We start from the raw sequence: 22,508 nt of genomic DNA on the forward strand, positions 1-22,508 counted from the left end.
AATGCTCTGGCAAACATGGTAATTAAAATAAATGTAAAACCCAAATAACAAGGCAATTAGCTTGCATGTGCCCTTCAAAAGATATATATTACATCAAGGAAATGGCACGCTTCTACTAAGGGAATGGGCTTTCTAATGATCTGCTCCCTCAGTCCTTTTAATCCATAAAGCAAAGAGAGAGGTTTTGTGATTCGCAGGAAATCCTACACCAGGAGTCAGGGGCATTTTCTATGTTCAAAGAGAAAATCTTTGAAGTAATAAATTGCCACTGTTAGATCATCTTTCCTTTATGAACGTCAAAGTTCTCCTTGAAGCACAACATTATTGTTCTGCTTGGGGCCTTCTTAGTGATAACAGTGCGATAAACAACACACATTTCCTTCACCTAAGATCATTGTGGCATTAACATTGTAAGTGCTGTATTGTACTTGGACAGGAGAAAGCCTTGATCTAGCACAGCAAATCAACTGATACTACAAAAATCAAGGTGCATTGTGCTAATCTGCAGTTCACCCCTTAAGAACCGTAATTGATATAGATTAGCTGTATTGACATTGTTTTTTGCTTGTCATTCTGTGTTAATACAGTACATTATAACATTTACAACGAAGTCATGGACCTGGGAGGCACTAACCCTTCACTAAAACGTAACCTGAGCCCCAGCTACTGAGAAAGAAGCTCTGGAGAAGGGGTCCTGGGGGTCCTGATGGACACCACGTTGACCATGAGCCAACATTATGGCAGCAGAGAAGGCCAACAGACTCTTGGGCTGCATTAGCAAATGTGTACCCAGCAGGCCAAGACAAGTGATTATTTCCCTCTGTTTGGTACTTGTGAGACTACACCTACAGGACTGTGTCCAGTTTTGGTTCCTCTGTGCAAGACAATATGGTGACAGAGGCAAATGGCACATGGCAAATTCCTATTAACATATTAGGCAATAATGTTCACCCTAAAGGTGGTCAAACACTGGAAAATGGTACCAGAGAGTCTGTAGGATCTCCATCCTGGGAGCTATCCAGAATTTACCTGGACAAGTCCCTTAGTCTTGTTCTTCCTGGCCCTATCTAGGCCACCTGGACCAGATGACCTCCAGAGGTTCCTTCCAACCTTGGCCACTTCATGATTCTATGTTTGGAAACAATTTTTCTACTACTTTATCATAAACTCATAGCAAACTGTCTCAAATTAATGATTTTTTTACCTACTTACAGGAAAGTATGTTTGGGACCTTAATGGGAGCAGTGCTGATGACAATACCTAACCATTAACACCGTAAGATGCAAAGCACCTCCTGAAACACCCCAGCTGTCAACAGTGACAAATGACTTAAGTGGGGACACAGACAGGACCTCATTCACCACTGAGCAGAGTTTGGTTCCAGTTACATATGGTTTATGGTAAATGCAGGAATACTGAGAAAAGGTAGAAATGGAGGTTTGTTCTTCCTGCCCACCTGTCCCCAAGGTTATTTAGCCTGCTCTTTAGAAGCTCCAAGGAGATTTCACAACGCTTTTGACTGCCTATTGCTCACCTCTGGTATTGTTATCGTTAGAAAGTTTCACCTCTACCTTAGAACTACGCCAGGCTGGTTACCCTATCAAAGAGAATGCTTTATCAGTTTGATGCAATTTGTTCTTTAAAAATGTCAGTTCATAGCTGCTTATCTCTTTATTACTGCCAAGGTGCTAAAACATACATAAAAGCATTGAATAAGTCTAGAATTCCCTTGTTTTTTCTTTCTCTTTCTGTAAAAAATGAAATAAGTGCTTTTGCACTCTGCAAGACCCACACCATCCCATCCTTCTCCAGGTGTCTGAAGACAGTCAAAGGTTGCTTCTCTGATTCCTTAAATAGTCCTGGGTAAAATCACAGCAAGTCTTGCCAACCCGGGGGACTTTACCTGCAGTCTATAAGCAAAAGTCTATACATAAAAATTTTATATATACATCTTATATTTATTGTTAGGATACAGAGAATAAAGAAAATGTTCAATAACACTTAGGCATCCTAGAATGATACATGACTAATCTTTGCAGTAAAGTTGGCGTCTCAACAATAAAGAAATGCAATTTTGCTGGTAGTAAGACGATGTCAAGCCAAATGTTGCCTAAAACTACTTGTACAAAAGCATAAGAAAAGGAAGGAGAGGAAAAGAGACACAGAGGAAAAAATGTGGGATAGAATGAATAAAAGCACCATGACTTGTGTTACAAAGTGAACAATGCAGACACAAAAGCTACCTATCCTGCATGTAAGAGGTAGAACATACAAGCAGGAGTGGATCTGTAGAGCAACGCAGTTGATGCTGAGGTCCTGAAATCCACATTTCAGTGTTCTCTTGTTTGTTTGTTTGTTTGTTTTATTTTGGACTAGCTGTAGCTTGGCTTTGTTGAATGCCCCTTTGTGACAACCCCTGGATGCACCCTTGGAGCACTTCTTCCCATTTGTTCCCGTCCATAGGAAGCTGGTTCATATGGTCTGAGGCTGCTCCACCATGCAACCCAAAGCAGAGATCAAGAGATCTGCTATAAAAGTGAGCTAGGACCTGTCTGGAAAGCTTTTTTTTCCCCTCTGTTTAACCCGTCTGGCTTTCAGTTCTGTCAGTTCTGTGATGGCAGGAGCTATGAGGAGAAGGCAGGTCCCAGCCCTATGGCAGGAGAAACCCCTGGACATGCAATTAGGGTACTGCATGTGCCTGCTTGCAGCGGGGATGTGCTCCCCTCTGGAGGCTTAGTTTGCCCCATTTTAGACCAAAATGTCAAGCATTGTGTCTTTCACTCTACATGGTGTCCTGAAATGCACTTCATGTGCTTGAGTTCATACCAATCACTTTTCCTAACCCTCACACTGGAGGACACCAGCACAAATCTGCTTCTGCTGACTCCTGGATCCAGATACGCAGAAGCCCAGACAGACCTTCTGTGCCACCACAGAACCTCTTCAGTAGGGAAGTTCCCTTGTGTCCAGGTTCATGAACTTGTAGTCAACTTCTCAGCACTGGAGGAAAGCAAAGGTGAGCCAGGGAGTCAGTAAGATTTAAAATTTATTGTAATAATAATTATTATTATTTTATTATTATATATATTAATACAAGAACCCAGGAGTTGGAGAGAAGAAAAGAAGACATGCACGAGCTTTTATGCAACTAGGTGCAAGCCAGACCGGAGTGTTTTCTATTATCAGCATCTAAATTAACCAGTTTTAGCCAGTTCAGGTATGTCTACGTGAGTGGGAGTGAAGAGCAGCCATACCCCTAAACATTGCTGCAGGGTGATGGGAGTGCCTGGATCAGCTCTGCAAGGCTCGACTTCTTTGGGAAGAGGATATCTGTGGATCTCCAAGGATGGTTTAAAGTATGATAAAAAAGAAGCACCCAGCACGGTAATGCCAGGTCATGCTAGGACACCAGGTGCTCCAACATCCCAAAATCACGTAGCAGCAACCTAAAGTACGTTGTCAGAACCTGCAAGGAGCCCAGATCTGCTCTTTTTACAGGGATAAGGAATCCTCAGGTATTTCTGCTCCCTCGGAGGGATGCACTGCTTTTCCCTGCAGAGCCGAGGGTGGAAGCTTTGTCCTGTTCGTGTGCCATGGGTATTTGCTGTGCCCACAGCTCTGTGGATTGGGAGAAAAGTCATATAGGGAGCTATGGACACAGCTGAATCGTGGTCTGGGTGAGTGAACAGCACTGAGAGAACTCACCTGGAGTGAGTGAACAGCATTGGGAACCTGGCACTGGCACAGGCTGCCCAGGGAAGCTGTGGCTGCCCCATCCCTGGAGGTGCTCAAGGCCAGGCTGGATGGGGCTTTGGGCAACCTGGGCTGGTGGGAGGTGTCCCTGCCCATGGCAGGGGGCTGGAACTGGGTGGGCTTCAGAGCCCCTTCCAACCCAAACCATGCTGTGATTCTATGATTGAACATGGAGGACAACAGAGGACATGTTATCCCTTCACATACCTCTGGTTTTATGGTACTCTCTTATTCATACAACTTGGGAATATTTAGACATTGATTCAGCAATGCTATAAAATATGAGTTAAAATCCATTATTTTTTTTTTTCTCCAGCGGTTTTGTTCTAGGGATATATTTTCATGGTTCACCAGAGATATTAGTACATTAACTTATTTTGCAGAAGCAGACATCTGAGCCAGCTTACCTCTTGGTGTATTTATAATTAAATTCAGAGTAACTATGCTCTAGTTCAACTCCATTTTCCCCAAGCCCATGGTTCAAGCACATTTATTCTTCCCAACTCTAAAACAACTTCTCTCCCTCCAGAGGGAGCTGAGGGAACTTGAAAGCTCCTGAAGACACTGGGGGTTTGGGAAGGACTAGGACCACTCACTGTACGTTGCATTATCACCACAAACCCCACACACAATGCTCTTAAGGAAAACCTAGTTGCAGAGATTCACTTCAAAGCATTTGATCTGCTGTTGCTCCCCTGACATGATTTATGCTGTAAAACTGGTCTGGCTATTAGTGTCTGTTTCACTGGTAGTTGCCAAGTTCACACTCATCTTTCCCCACTTTTTCTTACTGTTCTTTTCATACCTGTTCTTTAATCGAGTGACATGTGAACACCTTTGCAGCAGGACAAAAAGTACACATCAGCACTGCACAGCACATGTCAGGGTGCTGGAGAGGGGAAGGGGACCTCCTCATTAGTACCCACACCCATTTAGACCAGCCCAGCTCACCTGTCACCAAGCTGGGTGGTGAAGGTGACTCTGCAGATGGAAGGGATGCTGTTCAGAGCGACCTTCATGGGCTTGAGAAGTGGAACCAAGCAAACATCATGGAGTTTGTTGAGGCCAAGCCCAAGGTCCTGCACCTGGATCAAAGCAATCCCAAAGATTGGGACGGACTGGGTGTTGGTCTCCCACATTTGGGATACTCCTCTGGAGTGGTTTTGCAGTCACTAGGAGTGACAGATATTCACAAGGAACAATTCAGATACCTGCTGTTGTTAGCCAGCATTGGAAGATGGGCTAATCACACCCTGGAATTGCCCATGTCTCCGCAAAGAGAGCCGAGGGTGATCAGCTCAGCTATGCACATCCAGTCCAGCCTTCTTCCATGAGCCACCCAATCCATCTCCAGTGGAGACCTGCATCTCCACCTGCAAGATGCAAGGATCCCATGGGACACAGCCGTGATATCCTGCAATTAATCCAATACATATGCAGATAAGAAACCTGCATTCTGTCATGTCCTAATTTGGCCCACTTTACTTTGCAATCTTAATAGTTTTCTTTAGCTTGTATTGGTTCTTGGGCTGTTTTAAAGAGTAACAGCAAAAACAAAAAAAAAGGGAGACACAATATCTGGCTTCATTTTGGTCCCATCTCAACAGGTCTGCACCCTCAAGGTCCACTCCATGGAGCTAGCGGGGTATGTTGTAGTGTCAGCGAGCAGATGAGGACACTTCACAGACACAAGCTGACAGAAGAGGAATGTGCTCTTCTTAAGTCCTATTCTAAGAAAAGTCTGAACCATTTGGACTGAAACCATCCCAGAATTCATCCTGAAGCAGAGTTAATGCAGGGAAGCTCTTTGCACAGACCTGCAGCTCAGCACAGAGCACTGCAGCTGTGAAGTAGGGCCATCAATAGTCCTTCTTAAATTCCTGTTCGACTATTGGCCTCAGTGATACTGTATGAGTTTGACCTTGAGCTGGAAACTGACAGAGAGGATTTCCTTTATCAGTTTCGAACTTGTTTCTCTCTTGTTTCATCTATCACCTTTTTTGTCTAGTTTGGAGGTTGGGAGCTCCCACTCAGAGCCTCTGACACAGAGGTACCTGTGTCATTTGTATAGCTGCATTCTTGACATATTTGCTGGAGCACAGTCACATTAATGTCTAACAGGCTAATATCAAATCCCTGAAATACCCCTTGCAGACCTCCCAGACAACCTCAAGCACAGTTATTGTAATTCTGGAATTCCTGCTGGTGGCCAAATTGATGACTAAATGGATTAAAGAGGTGTTGTTGGGAAACAATAGAAGAAGACATCTGATGAGACATCCTTGTGGGTGGCAGCACACAAAAAATAGCACCTGAATACCTAGGTCACATAGCTGAGGCACAACCACCCATGAACAAGTTGGTCATGGAGCAAATCAGTGCAGACTCCTGAAGGACATGGTGGTGATTTTGAGCTGTTAGTGGTGAGAGAGAAAAAACATGTCAGTAATTCAGCCCTGTTCTGAGCACGACACAAGAGCAATAGCACCACCATCAAAATCCCCATTCTGCTTTTCACTGCCCGAAGGAAGAAGCAGATTTCTAGGTCACTGTTTTTCAACCCAGAAATATAAGACCTAAAACAGTCTCAAGGACTCAAAGCAGGAGTGAGAGGGAATATAAGCACGGCATTTTTCTCCTTAAAATAATTCAGGACCTGGTTAGACAACTGCCAACCAGTGTCCATGACCTCCAGTTGCTGGTCACTTCTGCAGAAAAATGAACAAACCTTCAAGCTTTCTGATGTGGCTCTCATAAAGCTTCCCCCAGCCAAGGCTATTTTTATTCCAGATCAAAGAAGAATATCGATTGCTATGAGCTAACATCTGCCTCTAACAAGAACTGTGCATTGGGCTGTCTTGGCTGTCACAAGAGAAGCTGTCTTTGCAAAGGAAGCTTCCAAAATATTTACCAGTAATGCAACATTTGATGTGACACAGAGTAATTTTCCGATGTCTCAGTTTCTTTTAAGTAAAGCAAATACAGAATCATAGAATATCCCGAGTTGGAAGGGACCCATAAGGATCATCAAGTCCAACTCCTGGACTTGATGTATACCGTATCATATGTTTATCTACAGCGGAATACAGTAGTCCATTAATAGTCATAAAGCAATTCAAGATTCTTGAATGGAAGGTCCTAAAAATGACAAGTGATATTATATCATTAATATCTTAATATTAAGATAGCTTAGCTAATGTTTAACTGTAGAATGAAACAGATGTAATAAAAATGACACTTAGACAAGCATTAATTGCTCTTCTAATCAAAATACTGTTCCTCTAATTGGACTATTATCTTCTAAAAATTGGATTGATTCTATGAAAGGTGTATTTACAAACACTTTATCTTCAGAGTGTTTAAGTTATCAACACAGGTTTATGTTAATAAATTATGCTTGAGTAAAAATTATACTTTGAATTGGTTTTCAGATGCTAACCAGAAATAAAAGATTCCAATGGCATTTCATCTGTTTTATTTTAAAATGTCAAAAGAAACTATTATGTGTATATGAATAACATTTTCATAAGATACCAATATAGATGAAAAGAATATTTTATAGCTGTCAGAAGAGTCCTAACTCCTTCTTTACATGATTAGGCCAGCCTAGTGCTTCTGTTTGCATTGCCATTAATATTCATTCATGATTGCTTTGGATTTGTTAGTAGTATTCATTTGTGTTTTCGTAAATGTACACAAGGAATCTGGCACAGATAGACACAGATAGGTAAATGTCTAGGAAGTGAGGCAAGAGCTTTATGCATCGATTCTCAAGAAAAAACATGTTTTTACAGTTGCATCAATCAGGAACAGGGTGCCGGGGGTATTCATTCTTGGTCTTTTCTGGTGAAGATTTATCTGCTAATTTGTCAGTGCTTTAAGGAGACATCCACTACCCAGCATGACATTTCATCTTTCTATGCATTTTGCTTTTACTTTGCTCCTCAGCCACAAACATGGTACTCTCTCATCCTCTCCACCCTGAATTCAAAACACCAAAACTATTGAAGCGACCAAAACTATCAAAGCTTTTCTTGCCTGTTGTGAACACAAGGCACATAAAGTTGTAGGGTGGCAGGGATGGACTTCCACAACCATTCATCTTATCTCTCCGTCAAAGTTGGTCTCCTCTGCACCCCCATCTGAGTCCCTGGTCCCACACTCTGCTCTCCCTGATCTCTAATCAACATAATGAAGGCAAATAGGTTAAAGCCACAGTACCACGTGTGCTGGGTGTCATGTTTGCACACCAGGACTTCTTCCTGGCACAGGACTCCTTACTCTCCTGAGACTCTGTGCAGGTCAGCCAGGCTGATGGGGCACTGAGACAGATCTCTAAAGAAGTTATGGGTATGAAATAACTCTTTACCTTGGTGCAATTGGAGTTCTCCTTTCAGGACTATAGTGTTTGAACTGTTTGACTCAAGTAAAACTCAAGTTAAAAAAATAGAATGGTGGAAGGTGGAAGATTTATCTGAAGCTACTCTGCTATCTAGGGAAAAAAAAATGGCAAGAAGACCCAAAACATCTCTACGGAGAGAAAATGCATCCTAATCCTTGCAGAACCCTGAAGAACAGAATCAACACAACATATGGCATTTAGGCCATCTCTTCTTGAAGACAAGGCAAGCTTTGATTTCATACACTAGAATGATCTCTGTTTTGTGTGCATGAACATCTGGCTTGCGCAGAGATGAAAGTGCATGTAAACAGTGAACAATGGGTTGCCAAAGCCCATGTGTGACAGCTCCACCAGAAGTACTGCTCCCTACCACCTGCAAGGGCTGACCTGCTTACATAACCCCGCTTAAATCACAAACACTTGCTATGGCTTCTGGGATAAGAGTCAAAAGATTGAGTTTAAATATTAACAAAATGCATTCTGGGACACAAGGCACCAAGGCTGAGAAGGACCTTCTGCAGTTGGGTTGTACCAGTTTCAAAAAATCTTAGGTTTCAGTTGCCTCCTCATGTACACACAATAAAATTTCATTTTCCAACACTAAGAAGTTGACAAGAGAAAGAGGTGACATCATCTTTTTTTCTTTAAGAAATGCATTTTTACTTCATTTTGTTAAATTAAGCCAAGAATAGTCTCTTAGCCCAGAATGAATATTCAGCACGTCCTGCTTCCCCATACCACTCCACAGTTAGAGCTTCTCTAACTCCAAATCCCATCTGAGGTGGGAGAAAAATGGGAGGTGGGTGGGATAACAGGAGGAGGGCTGGAAGCAGGGTGGTGGGGACATCCCTCTGCTCTTCCTTGCTGGTGGGACTGACTGCTGAGCCTGCTGAAGAAGCCTCACAGGAGGGTGGCCCAGCTGCAGAGCTGGCTATCACAGGACACCAAAGGGACTGAAAGGGACCCCAAAAGTGAGGTTCTGGATGTGGGATCACAAAAACAGTGTTTCAGTTTTTGGTACATCTCATTATAAAGAGCTGTGCTTTAACCAATTATTGAAAGTCAAATCAAAACCAGTTACTTAAGAATAACTGAAACTTGGCTTCAGGTGGATGACAGTTGCCATAGAAACTTTAGGAAAATCTTAAAGTTCTCAAGAAGGTGGAAGAGATTTTGTAGAGGTGTATACCTTTTTGAGAAAGCCTCACTTTATAACCAAGAGAAGAGAAGAAAGGCTTCTGGACTTGCCACCACAGAGAGCAGGAGGTCTCTCTTCCAACAGGCAGGTGGACCTACAGCCCATCAGGACATAGGCTGGTCAGGATGAGGCAGCCTTTTCAACCCAAACTACAGCAGCTCACTGGTCTTTAGCATATCACAAGCCACATGCAGATGATTCATGTACATGATTTATTTATTGTGATTGCTAATTAGGAACTGGCACCAATGGGAACAACAGCAATACAGTTGTCTTGCATCTTAGAGCTCAGATGAAAATCCATGTGCACCTTCCCCTGATGGTGAATGACTGCTGTCCCAACACAATTGCAGTCTGACTCCTCAGTGTCACTTAAAAAAGGCTCTGAGTATGTAGTTCAGAAAAGAAAGGGTGAGATTGGCTAGAAAAACAGAATGGTTTAACAAAATGAGGGAGCATACATGTTTGTGTGGTTGTTTTTCCCCAGGCGCATGTTTTTCCACATTTAATCAAGGCTTGTACCGATAGTGACATTATACAACAACCTACCTGCATTTATCAGATGTACTTACATACATGTTTTTTTACTTTAGGTCCATCCTGAGTCATAAATTAAAAGTTTTTTTTCCAGAGGACCTTGGAAAGTATTATATAATGTAAGTGCAGACAGAAACTGAAAGGCAATTAACATTTTGTCATAAAGGCAGATAATAAAAAAGTGCAAATACTTGAGTGTATCTTTTCATGAAAGCTGATATCATATAGAAAGCTACTACTACATATATAATGATGAATCTTCAACAGTTAGTTATAGTTAATGCCTTTATAAAGGATATGACTGAAAGGGGTACGGGATATGACATGAGCAAGGTATTTCCTCAAACTCTGGTACTTCATAATATTGTTTCAGTATTGAGCTTTAAGCCTCAGAAAAACATGGTTTTATGGCATTACAAAGAGCAGGCATTCAACTTACATGTAAAGGAATAAATTCTTTATTGTGAGGGTGGTGAGGCCCTGGCACAGGCTGCCCAGAGAAGCTGTGGATGCCCCATCCCTGGAGGTGCTCAAGGCCAGGCTGGATGGGGCTTTGGGCAGCCTGGTCTGGTGGGAGGTGTCCCTGCCCATGGCATGGGGTTGGAACTGGGTGGGCTTTAAGGTCCCTTCCAACACAAACCATTCCATGATTCTATAATTTCTTTGCCAACCAGATTTGATGACCCAAACATACCCAAACACATAGTCTGTTTAACCTTTTTTTTTTTTTTTTTTTTTTTTTAATGCAACAATCCTGGGAAGAGAGGCAGGGAAGATATTCCAGAGATATGAAGAAGAGCCTGAAAATGACTGATTTGTTTTCTGGCCTTTCCTTCCAGGAGGATCACCTCCCAGACCTTCAGCTATAGGTTTCTAGCTGTGGCTTAAACAGTTTTCCCCACCTTTCTTTGCCCAGCCTGTACAACCACACTGTTGTGCTTACAGTGGCTCCCATGTACCACCAGCCCCATCGCGAGGAGCATTTGCATTCTCATCTTGGAGGGGAGAGCCCTACTAGAAATCCTGTTCTATTTTATGGTCCTTTGGTCTGCTGTAAGTTCCCTTTTTCGTAGACCTTACTAGCTGGGCTCCCCTTTCCTTTGCTATTTACCATTCCCAAATGCTTGTTCTTAACGGGACATGTATCCAAGATTACAGTTATTTTTCCCAGGCCCTATGCTGCTCTTCAGGTAGATGGATCCATTTCTTACTGCCTTATTTTCAGGTCTTTTCACATGAAGGTCAGTGCAGGACAGATTCCCATTGTAGTTTTACCCCAAAGACACGTCTCCCTACATCCAGTCCTCCGAGCTCCATCAGTGACTCAGTGGGAATGATGCCAGCTATTGAGAAAGAAGATAATTTCCTGGGGCAATTATCTTTTCTGAGATGGCCTTGATCCTAAACTGATTAGGCCCATTATTTTTAGCTTGTTCAGTCTGGCACGGTTTCAACCTGAAGCAGTCTGGCCAAGAGCAAAGGGGAGTGTCCTGGGTCTGCTCCCCACAAGCTGCTGCAAAGGAAGGTGCCACCACCGCCAGACCTGAGGATTTTCCCCTGCACAGGGGCAGTGTTGCTGCTAAAGCCTGATGGTTACAAAATGTCTTGCACACAGAGCTTTCAGATTTGCTCCTCTGCCTGTTTGCATGCCAGGTGGAGGAAGTACAGCTCTCCTAATCAATCGGGCTGCAGATATGAATGGTGACAGGGGCCAGTATGGGATCCAAAGGCAGCTACTGGCCTGATTACAGCCCCAAGTGGATGAGCCATCCTTGAGGCTTGGCACAGGGAGCAGATAAGCCTCTTCTAACAGTGAAAAACCAGCTAAAAATAAAAGCTTGACACCATAAGGCTGTATACTGGTCATACGGCTAAGCCATGTGAACTGTGAGGTTTGTTGTACAGGCAGGGGCCAAAATACCAACTGCAAACATCTTGCAGAGGGGGGAGAAGCTGAAGTGAATCAGCGATGCTGTGGATGAGCCCAGCAGACCCGGCTTGGGGATGGTGGGCACAGTGGTACAGGCACTGACACCCCCACTGTGCTTCTGCTGCCTTCAGGGAGCCCAGGATGGGCTTTGCACTTTGTAAATAAATAAATAAAAAAAAAAATTCAGGAATGGGGCTAGTGTGTGCTGCTGAGTTCTCGTCATGGCAGAAACAGCCCCAAGCCCCAGCTGAACGCTTAAGCCAAAGCGGTGAAAGCAGAAGTGTCTGCCAATGCTTGTCTTCTTCTGTCCTCCTTGCTGGGACCTGAACTGCTTTCAGAGAATGTAACAGCAACCCACAAAACCAAATACGTCCTTTGAACAGAGTCATACGTAGTATTTTGTGATTGTTTTATTATGAGAAAATGCCATTCTTGTAAACCGCATCAAATAAATGTTGCTATTAAGGAGTGCTAAGGCTGTAGTTATCTCATTAGCCTGAATTTAAACTTTCCTACTTCGGCCTTCTGCCCAGCAGACACAACACTGGGTCAGGCTAACTGCTGATCTGGATAAAGATAGCTTTATCATCTCCACGTATCACTCTGCAAACAAGCAAATAGGAAGGATATTTAGGGGTATTAGAGAATGCAACAGAGGATACCCTCTGTTATTTGTACCTTCTTTTTTTTTTTTTTTTTTTTTTTTTTTAATAACATCATGAGAAACCTCTCATTTATAGATGGAGAATTATAGGAATGAACAAAATGTTTAATTTCTGCTTGTGACCAAACTCAGCTCTTGAATTTTATCTTTAAATTAAAAATAATAATAATAATAATAATAATAAATAAATAAAAGATAATAAAGATTTTATTTTTACCCTTCTCATATTTATAATAGTAGCAATTTTGAAATACATTTAATATGTTACTTAATATATTTAAATATATGTTAATATTTTAAAAGTATGTGGTCTCTATATGGTATAGGCCTCACCTCTGAAGAAATGAAATTTTATAGTACCAACCTAAAAAATTAATCTAAATTGCTTCAACATGTGGTCTTTGAGCCTACTAATCACTACTTTACCTCTGAAGGTCTCTGTATCACCAGTAAGAAAAGCAGGCTTCTGTATGCTGGGTGGCAATATATACTTGGGAAACTTGTATTGAAATGTTTAACAGGGAAAAAGTTAGAAACAGCACTTGCAAATGTCATCCAATTCACTGTTTAAAACTATAATAACAAGAAATTTTAAATAATAGTAATAACAAGTTGAAGAATTTCAACAACAATTCATTGCAATACAGAATCTCCTATTAATTACCAAAATAGACAAGGGAGCAAGGTTCCTCAAATAATCTGCCACTATCCTGACACAGCATCAGAATACAAAATACTCCAGGTCCCATGACTACACGGTTTGTGCAATCCCAGGGGAAGAGCAAGCTGGCAATAAAGGTGAGTTCAGGTTAAAACTTCCAAATCCAGATGTGATTTCAAACAGTTATAAAGAGTGGGGATGGAGACATCTGAGCAGCGCTGGAACAAATGCTTGATGAATAACTCCTGTGGTGGTGTGGGAGAAGCGCAGAGCCCAGAGCTGGGACTGCAGGAGTACTGTGGTGAGGTGAGGTACCAGAGGTAGGTATGGACCCCTTCAATGGCAAGGCTTGCACACAGGCCCTTGTCAAAATACCTCATGTAACGTGATTCTTTCTTTCACAGGATGTATCTTTTGAAGATGGAGAGGCTGGTGGCTGGAAATGGCGGTGCAGTCGTGTTCTGTGACTCACACCAGTGTTAAAGGTGAAGCTCTGTGATGAGGCACTCATAAGCTTGTCTCTTCCTAGAGCTCGGCTAGGTGAGCCCCTCTGCTAGAGGAACACAGCTTTCTTGCTCCATGAGCAAAACCCCAGATCATTTCATTTTGCACGTTCTTGCAAAACAAGCTGGAGCTGATAGGAATCCAAGCACTGATAAGACACCTGGAGAAATATTGGGAAATACATTCTTCCATGTCACTGTTACCTGAGGGAAACCTCAGGCTCAATTCACACCGTTTAAGGAATGGCACAGTCTAAAGTATCTGGAGATAATGGAGTATTTTATTGCACTGCTATCTGCAAAGGTAAACCACGTAGGGAGACCTAGAGCACAAACATAAACGATAACAAGGAGCTGGTTCTGACAATGTTTGAGTATATTCAAATGTTCCTCCAGTTCCATAGAAATGTCTACTGCATATTTATTTGTTTATAAAACTACCTTTAAGGGAGTCTCAAAATGGATAAGCAACTAAATATGGGCTCTGCTGGACTTTAAAGAGGAAACTGGGAATAACATTCAGCACTTGCTTTAGAAATACAGTACTGGCACCAGTTTGGAGAAGTTGCCTGTCATATTCTGCCCTCCACAGCTACACTGCCAGGCAGCATTTGGGGCATTTGTGATTACTGTTTGGTGTTGGGTTTGTTTTCATGCCATTTTGACTTTGCTTTTATTTTACAGAAACTATTTGGGGTTAGTGGTTGAAATTCAGGTGACTGTTGTGGTCTTCAGGGATTAGTAACCTGACTGACCTCTGGGGAGACACACACTGGGATGAAGTCATGGACATGGCTTGGGGACACAGTCCCCAAATGGTTCAGCCATAGTGATGGGTGGACAAATGGGACTTTCCTTGCCCAGCTGAGTTGGGACAGGGACACTGACACGAGTGTCACACCTCATCCAACCTTGCACATGCGACAGCTCTTGAGCTGCAGTTGACCAAGCCCAGGGAAGACAGATATAACTATTCTTCCTGCCACCTGCCCCAGAATGCCAGGATGGAGACACCTCACGTGAAACCCAGTGGGGATGGGGACTTCCCTGTCCCACCATGTCAGCATGGTATTTGCACAGTGGACTTGCACAGTCTCAGCAGCAAAGGACTGTGGTGTAGAGCCACAAGCAGAGATGGGATATATGTAGAGATGGGATATACGTAGAGATGGGATATATGTAGCTGCTTTATGCAAGTCTGAGGTGGACAGGACTCTTCACAATGCCTCTCCCTAAGCCTGAAAGGATGTAGGATGTTTTTAGACTCTAATGTGGCTGAAAACCTCTTGCACGTGGGTATCCCACAAGCAGCTGCCCTTGGAGCCAGCGGGCAGAGTGTGGAGAGTCACGTCTGAGCCTCCTGCTGCACCATGGCACAAGCAGGGCTATCTACACCTGCACATTATTTTCAGATATCTGAACACTCATTACTCTCTATGTAACATACACTACGTGAGCATGCAGCAGTAGAGTGATAACTTCTTTATCAAAGGAGAGGGCACATCCAGCTGTGAGGCTGCAGATTCTCTGACTCAGCCATCATCAGCAGGAGAAGCTCTGCGGGGCTCTGTAATTGTGCAGCCTCCCAGTGCTGTGATTCTCAGCCCAGCCAAATCTTAAATAATGTGTTGGTATATTCAAGCAAAGTGTTAAAATAGGGTTAAATGCTGAATTAACAAGTCTAATTTAGTTGATTGCCTCTGATGCAAGGGACCTCTTAAGAGATTGATCTGCTTCATGCAATCAAGAGACAGCTTCAAAGAGAAACAGCAGAACTACTTATGCCTTAAGCAAAATATGGAAAGTTCCTCAGAGAAAAAATAACATTAATATTGGATTAAAATATGACTTTTGCCTTGAAGAATGAGGCCCAATTTTAATGTTGATGTAGGAGGATGACAAAATACTCCCTGCTCTGAAAAGTAACGTGCAAGATTTTGTGTTTGTGCTCTTTATAGTATGAAGTCATTGTATAAACACCCATCATTCAGGCCAAGATTGCTGGCTTTCAGGATAGAATAACTCTTCAGTACATAATAAAAGAGAATTAAAATACAAAAGTGTTATAAAACAAATGTGAATTAAAAATAGGAGGGATGTGACTATGGTACTAACCCTTATTCTAGAAGTTTCCATCTCCTTTGCACGAAATGCTCTGTAACAGCACTGGGTGCTCCTGCTCATTGTGTGCCCTTCACAAAGGAGTGATAGCTTTCTATGACCCATGTCCTAGCAGGGTATTACCTCTTCCAGAGACACACTGGCCAAAATTCAGAACCTCTTCTGTACGTCTCAATAAATGAGAGCAATCCAGAAATATGTTAATGGAACTGACCTTCTCGGCCCAACTTAATGACTGCCTGACACTTACTTCTTAACTGAAATGTATTCATCCTCACCCCATTTCATGCAACACCATTAAATCTAACCTAGCAGCATGGCTGATTTGATTTGTGCCTCAGGGTACTAGAAAGAGAAACTTGCTGTAGGAAACAAGGTGCAAGAGAATATAAGAGGCTGAAAGTGGAATGCTTCCTTCTAGCATTAGTGTCCTGAGTCTGTGAGTAGAAACAACACCTCTGCTTTCCATGAGGACCTCTCAGGGTCACCCAGTTTTGCTTTTCTTTCTTGGAGGTCCTCACTGGTAAGATTCAGTTTTTCCTGGGGCTGTGGTCCCTGTCCTTGCTCTGAAATGTTTCTGAGGAACTGGCACCCACCAGAGCTGCACAACCAAACCAGCTCCTGTACTTACTGCTAATGTTTCTTTTGCACACCGAGCTGCCCAAGTAGAAGAGTTTCATATCTGAAAGGGTTGGAAGAGCTTGAGTTTGGGGTGTTCTGCATTGGAGGCATCCCAGCTGATGGCACTGAGGGAGATGTTTTGCCTGAAGGTTTCAGGCAGAATAGGGCAGCATCATGACCAGCTGGGCAGCAGAGGACAGGACATGGCCAGAAAGCTGCACACAAGAACAGAAGCTTTATAGAGCACATGGTAAAGGAAAACATTGGGAAACACACTCAAACTCTGCACAGGTTGATGCTGTAATGTACATTCTCAGCCACCTAATCTCCCAGTATCGATAGTGGTGTTTATTTAACACTTAGGGAAAGATGAGCTCTTCACGAGACAAGGAAAATGCATCTCCCTTTATGACTTCAACAGAACTGTTTTCTTCTTTCTCTATGAAAAATAGTGTCTCCCTCCCTGCAGTTTTGAGCTGCTCAGACAGTTTGTTAATGCTTTATCTCCTTCCAGCCACTTGTTCCTCCCTCCCCATCCTGACTGGAGTGGGAGGCAGCACACGTGAAGCACTCCAGAGCTCAGCTCACCAAGCAGCCGTGGGTGGTTTTCAGAAAAAAAAGAGGAAGGTGAGGGTACTTGACACTTGGCAAGGGCTCAGGCTGTGACTCGTTTACAGCATTCAACTCTTCACATTTCTGGGGCTGCCTGAGAGACATAGAGCAATGAGAAATTTTTGTTTCCTCCTCTTCTGCTCTTTCTTGGCAGAAAAGGCCACACTTTTCCAACTGGCTATGGTGTTTAGCTGGTGTTTCAGCACCCAGCATAAAGCCACCAGGACTTTGCACAGCCAAATTTGTGCAAGGTGGGACAGAGGCAACCCATCTTCTGCATGACCCTTGTGCACAAAACCTCTCCTACACCATTAAGAGAAAATTGTGTTCTTAACATTATTGCTGCCAACAAAAAAGGCCAAGGTTTTTATTCTGTTTGTCACTCCATGTAGTGAAGACCTTATTGCTTGAGTGAGTTTCTGGAAGCACTCCAAGAGTAAAGCACTTACAGGTGGCCCTGATGAAGCTGAGGACAAGACTCTCAGAGCTAAGAGCCCTCCTGCACTTAAGCCTAGTCCTCAAAAAGTTGTCCTGCTGTTCAAATTGCAGCTTCTTGTAACGTACTCTGAATACAGAGACTTAAGAATACCTTGAAGACTTCAAACTGGGTTTAAAGCACTTCTGTGACCACATTATACCTGCACTTTGACAAGGCATGAGGTCAAAATGTGTTTCATTATTTTATGGTTTCAGCTGTTCTGAATCTTTTCAATGATTGTTGTTTTTAGGGTAAATGTCCTTTCTGTGGCAGTTTTACAAACTGCAGCAAATCCCTTAAGCCTTTCAGCAGTTATCAAAAGCAGGGGTGTGCAGTCAAAGGGAAGGCACTCTCAGGTTCAGGAAGTGACCTGGGATCTTTACTGAGTAGAAGAGCTTAGGGTCTTGGTTGGAAATGTAGCTTAAACTTTCAAAAGCACCCGAGGGCTATAAAGAGCCTCAGAGAGCCCAGAGCCATGGGCTAGAGCACAGGAAAAGAAATCCTGATTGCACAAGCAAACAGACACACACCTTGTGGGGATGGGTACTGGGGTTCTGCTCACTCCATTATTTCTTGGCTTAATCATTGACTGAAATATGTACAAACCATCTGAGAGCAGCACCTCATGCTGCTGCTGCTATGCCTCTCCCTAGACTCCTGTGCCTGGCTGTGCCTCAGGAGCACACGTAGTCTGCCCTCCCTCACACCATGCCCTTCCTCACACCATGCCCCTCACCAAAACATGGAACCTGTTCCTTCAGGGGCAGCATCTGTGATTTCAAACTCCCAAAGCCTAAGACAAGCTCTGGTTTCCAGACCAGAGGAGTTCCCTGAGGAGTTTAGCACCCTATGGCCATCTGTGGACATTACAGGTATCAATTGCTGAAGTGCGCAGGCGTTTGTGGCAGCGTGACCTAAGGAAAGGGTCCCAAGGATGGTTTTCATCAGGAAAATTTGATGCTAAGGTGTCCTCAGCACCTCAGCACTGAGGGTATACTGATGACCTGAGCACAGGTACCTACTACTGGAGTTGTACAGTGAAACACTGGAATGTTATTTCATGTATCTCCTGAAGTGGTTTTGGGTACCTCACAGAAATGTATACAAAGACTCACTTTGGCCTAGGGAGGACCACTCAGTTCCTCTACAGGCGGTGAAGGGGAGCAGGATCCCATAGGGCCATCCAACCCACTTATACCACGTTTGTGCCCCAACACTCAGCTGCACACACAGCCTGCACCTTTCCACCAGCTGTTACGGGGTGCCGCAGCCATCAGAGCCACCGCCTCACAGCTGGCCTTTGAAAGCCCTGTCATGGCTATATTTGATAAGGACCTAAGCACTCCAGAATTGCTCCTGGAAGGGTGATGTCGAATCCCTTATAGTGCTTGGGAGAAAGGTTCAGAGGACACACCTTGTCCATGGCTACCACACCCAGCAGTCCCATCTTGCTTACCACCAGGTCACTCTTTAAGAAATGCAGGGTGCCATACCTAGGCTCTGGTCACCGCTTCCTACTACACCCAGCAGAGCTCTGGCAGATGCACAGCAAAGCATTGCAACAGACGATCCTGATTCATCTCTATTTTCCTGCATTAATCTCTGCAGACCAATCAGGAGCAGTTTTCCAAACAAAGTTAAGCAATATCCCAGAGAACTTTAAGAAATGACTCTTATCATCCCTCCTGAGAGTGGACTCAATGGTCAAGGCCACAGTGAAATCTTCCTTTTCTTGTAAAAGTTAACTGAAGTTAGTTATTAAAATGCTGGCAGTATTTAGGGAGGTTCTGAAATGAAGGACAGCACAAGATACCTGTACTGCCTCAGAAAATTTCAAGGTTATCTTTTTCTATATTTTCTTTGTGCGGATTCTTCTGAAGAGGTTCACAGAAGACACATCAGGTAGGATTTTCACTTGCCAGTCTGGATATGGGATATGGGAAGTAATGCTTATAAATGAAATATTTCTTGTAAAATGTGAAAGGCTCCCTCATGGATTATTTTTTTAAACATTTATATTATAGAAAAACAGAGGTTGTGTGTATCTCACTGAAAAGTGAGACAAGTTGTGTTAACATTTAATTATTCTGTTAAAGTTATCACTTTTTTGTGTGTGTTTCTTAGTCAATATTTAGGATAAATTAAGTAAGGGGGAAAAGTATGGCTTTGTTAATCTGCTCAACAAAATGACATACATCAAAATATGTATTACCAATGGTTCACAAATGTGGAGATTAGCAGGGGAGTTGGAGCCTTTTATGTGTGAGAGATTGGCCACCTTCCCACAAGAATTCCAAGGACTTTATGATGGGAGCATACTGGGAAGACAGTGGGGATCACTGGAGTACAGATATCTCTATCACGGGATTTGCAGAGGATCTTAGTCTCCACTATACTGGTACTTTCCACAATATTCCTGTTTTCCCTTAAATACCTAAAATAAGTAATGGTGCAGACAGCCCCAAAACTGCCCATGCAAAGGGGATCCTATATGTCTAAATATAGATGTGAGGAAAATGAGAATGAGAAAGAAGAAAGCAATACTGACCGAAGTTATGGCAGCTGATAGCTGTTGGCAGAGCCCATGGAAAAGGGAACAAGATGAGAAAAGCTCGAGAGCAACTAGCAGCAGTGGTCATCTAGCTGTGGTAGGGTGGTAATCCATAAGGTCTCATCTACCCTGCCAGGAAACAGGCTGAAGGCACCTTCTTCTGCACTTCAGGCACTCAACCTTGCTGGGTTAAACTTAATTTGGATAATGCCACATGGCACTATGGTCTTTGAAGCAGACCCATGCTTCACACATCATTCAGCTGGATGAGACCCTCAGGGTGAGAATCCAGGGCTCCTTTTGCAGTGCTAAGCAACCCATCAAAGCTAGCTGGTAAAATGGGGTTTCTATCAGGAAAAAAAAAAAAAAAAAACAAAAAACAAAAAAAAAAAAACAAACAAACAAAAAAAAACACATGCAAAATACTTATGCTTTCAACAACACAAGCACTGATAAACCAAAGAAGATTTAGAGTTCTACAGAGGCATATTGTATGTTTCCTGAGATGGGGGCATTAAATTTGGTCTGAGGAAAGGATCAAGGCTGGGCAAGGCACAGGGGAGACAAGTGAAGCATTCACAAAAGCTACAACAGCTGCAGAACTGGAGAAAATTTGAAATGAAAGAGTAACCCACATGCTTCTTTTATTTTTATGGCTTATGACCATTTCAAAGGGTACAAATAGTACATCTTATGCCCTACAAAGTAATGAGCAAAACTATTTAGCAGGGCTTTTGATAATACCCTTCGCTGTGATTTGAAGTGTAAAGGACTGATACTCAGAGTAAGAAACAGCAATTCTAAAGTCTTTGACCGATAAAACCCCTTCCTGAAATCCTAACTGACAGATAAAACTTCTTTCTGAAATTCTATATACATCAAGACTTACAAGAGAAAGAACAAAATCAACCAAGTTTTTCATTTCAATTCCATCAGCATCAGATGAGAAGGACAGTAAAGTGCAATTATAGGATTGGAGTGTGATTTCTCTGGCTGATTTTAACATGCTTTGGGTCAAGGTCTTGAACAACCTTAGATTTTGAATATTAACCTCATAGAATAATTACTTGCCTGTGTTTGGAAAATATTACAGATCTTTTTTTTTTTTTTTTTTTTTTACATTACAAATGTTTAAAACATTGCCTAAATAGTGAATCTTCTATGGCAAAATAATATATCCACAAAAAATTTAACATATCTAAGAGGTTCATCTGATGTTGTTTGGACCTCTTTACATTCATGAATTTCCTCAGAATAAACTAAGAGAAAGCTAAAAGTGAGATTATTTGAAGTAGGTCAATAACACTCCGAGCTATAGCAAAGCAGTGAGTTTCAGGATGGGATTTACATTTTAATGCAAAAATTGTTACAGATAAACAGCTTTCTGTCTGTTCATAACAATGCAAAGCACTTTGTGCCACTTGAAAATATGTCCTGGTGCCTCCAAATATTTTGTACACACAAGTGGAAATTAGAATTGCATGTGGGGTGTTTTGGTGTAAATCAGCTTGCAAGACCAACAAGCAGCAAGGCATAAGGAACATTTATGATAAGGAAGAGAAAACAAAGAGAAATGACTTATTGTCATGGTATTGAGGCTCCCAAGAGCAAGTCCCACTGTTGCTGTCTAGGACTAGTACTGTATTAAATATTTAATGGTGACTACAATAGAAATAAATGTTATTAGGTGCCTTTAACATAGGAAGAATGCAAGGCACTGAGAGAAACATAGCAGAGCACAGTGGGCAGCACAGCAATGGAGTCAAGGAGTTGCTGAAAAATACCCCATGGTACGAATGCAGTGAATCTTAAATCTCTTTGTGTGCAATGCGAGCTTTGGGGGTCGCTTCTGGAGTGACGGAGGAAAGCCTCTATTCAGCACAAACTTGTCAATGCGGGGTGGGACAAGGCAGAAAGCCATATTTAGGTCAGACATTGCAACAGTTGTTTGTGAGCATGAAATACACGTTTTTACTGCTGAGTTCCCAACACTCAGACACAAGCCAAAAGATTGAACCCTGTCTCTGAGTCGAGGAGGGAATGGCTGAGCCCTGCCTTGGCTCTGCCTTTTCCCCTTGGATTTGTGGTGGCTTTCAGCTCCCAACCTTCCTGTCCAGGCTCAGTGCTTCTTCACTGTGCCACAGAGACAAAATATTTGGGATCTGCTTGTTGGTTCCTTAAGAGATTAGTCCCCTTGAGAGAGATAGTTATCAGCTGTAGACAGCCGACTCATAGATAAACTAACTCAAAATCCATCTTGTCCACTTTTTGGCTGCATCTTTAGAAAGGAATGTTTCATGCTCCAGTGAAACACTGCCCTGCAGTGGGAGGAGAAGGGCAGGAGTTCACCTTGGCCAAATGAAGCGGGTATCTCTCAGCCATCTCTCTTTTGATCTTCAAAGGTGGCAACGCTCAGTTTGGAGCTCACTCATCTATGCTATGGCTACTCACCCCACAGAACATAGGGAGCTAATTTT

This window comes from Aythya marila (genome assembly GCF_965140915.1).
Source record: "Aythya marila genome assembly, chromosome: 1".
Taxonomy (NCBI): domain Eukaryota; kingdom Metazoa; phylum Chordata; class Aves; order Anseriformes; family Anatidae; genus Aythya; species Aythya marila.